The sequence below is a fragment of the Trichechus manatus genome, unplaced genomic scaffold (assembly GCF_000243295.1).
Source record: "Trichechus manatus latirostris isolate Lorelei unplaced genomic scaffold, TriManLat1.0 scaffold00002, whole genome shotgun sequence".
Taxonomy (NCBI): Eukaryota; Metazoa; Chordata; class Mammalia; order Sirenia; family Trichechidae; genus Trichechus; species Trichechus manatus.
In genome coordinates, this window is record NW_004443938.1 from 25,394,156 (window position 1) to 25,396,016 (window position 1,861).

Below are 1,861 nucleotides of genomic sequence, written 5' to 3' on the forward strand. Positions count from 1 at the left end.
CACAACTAGAAATCATACAAAAACAACAATTAGAAATCCAAAAGATAAACAACAAGATTTCAGAAATGGACAGTGTCATAGAAGGGCTGAGAAGCAAGTGTGAAACGATGGAAGACAGCATCATGAAATTGAAGACAAACACTTGGATACAACTCTGAGGAAAAATCAAAAAAAAGAACAAAGAAAAATGAAGAAACCCTGAGAATTATGTGGGATACAATCAAAACCAAAAATCTGCAAGTGATCAGGGTTCCAGAACAGAGGGGGAAAACAGAAAACACAGAGAGGATCACTGAAGAACTGCTGACAGAAAACTTCCTCAATATCATGAAAGATGAAAAGCTGACCATGCAAGAAGCTCAACAAACCCCATATAGCACAGACCCCAAAAGAAAATCACCAAGGCATATCATAATCACACTCACTAAAACCAAAGACAAAGAATCCTGAGAGTAGCTCGAGAAAAACAAAAAATCACATACAGAGGAGAAACAATAAGACTAAGCTCGAATTATATGGCAGAAACTATGCAGGAAAGAAGGCAATGGGATGACATATATAAAACCTTGAAAGAAAAAATTTGCCAGCCAAGAATAATATATTCTGCAAAACTCTCTTTCAAATATGATGGTGAAATTAGGTCATTTCCAGATAAACAGAAATTAAGGGACTATGCAAAAACCAAACCAAACTTACAAGACTTATTAAAGGAAGTCCTTTGATCTGAGAACAAACCAATATCAGACCACAGGCTAAATATACAACACAGGATTGTACTAGCCAGATACCAACCTACGGAATGAACTCTTAAGGACTATATAAAACCAAAAGAATTACAAGAGGGAACCAGAGAGGTCAATCTGTAAATGACAACAGCATCAGAACAATAAAAGAGGGAATAAACGGTGTAGGTATAGAACCTTCTAATGGAGAGGAAGTCAAGCAATACCAAGTAATAATAGACTGGTTCAAATCTAGGAAGATAACGGTAAATTTCAAGGTAACCACAAAGAAAGTTAACAAATCTACTCATCAAAATAAAGAAGAAAAACATAAAGTCTCAGTAAAAACAAAACTACAAAAACAAAAGAAATGAAAACAAAATCCACAAACAAAAGGAACTCAGCACAGGAGAGTAAGAGGAACAAAGAAAACATCAGCACCACAAAGAAAAGCACTACAAAATGCAATCCCACTCCTAGAAATATATCCTCGAGAAATAAGAGCCGTCACACTAATAGACATATGCACACCCATATTCATTTAAGCACTGTTCACAATAGCAAAAAGACGGAAACAACCTAGATGCCCATCAACAGATGAATGGATAAACAAACTACGGTACAAACACACAATGGAGTATTATACAAAGATAAAGAACCATGATGAATCTGTGAAGCATCTCATAACATGGATGAAACTGGAGGACATTATGCTAAGTGAAATAAGTCAATCACAAAAGGACAAATATTGTATGAGACTTCTACTGTATAACTCATGAAAAAGTTCACACACAAAAAGAAACAATCTTTGTTGTTTATGAGGGATGGGAGGGGTGGGAAGGAACTAAATAGATAAGTGGTAACTTTGGTGAAGGTTAAGACAGTACACATTACTGGGGAAGCCACCACAACTTGTACAAGGAAAGGTCATGGAAGCTCCCTAGACACTTCCAAACTCCTTGAGGGACTGAATTGCTGGGTGGAGGGCTGTGGGGACCATGGTCTCAGGGAACATCTAGCTCAACTGGCATAACACAGTTTATAAAGACAATGTTCTACATTCTGCCTTGGTGAGTAGCATCTGGGGTCTTAAAAGCCTGTGAGCAGCCATCTAAGATATTCCACTGGTCTCACCCCTT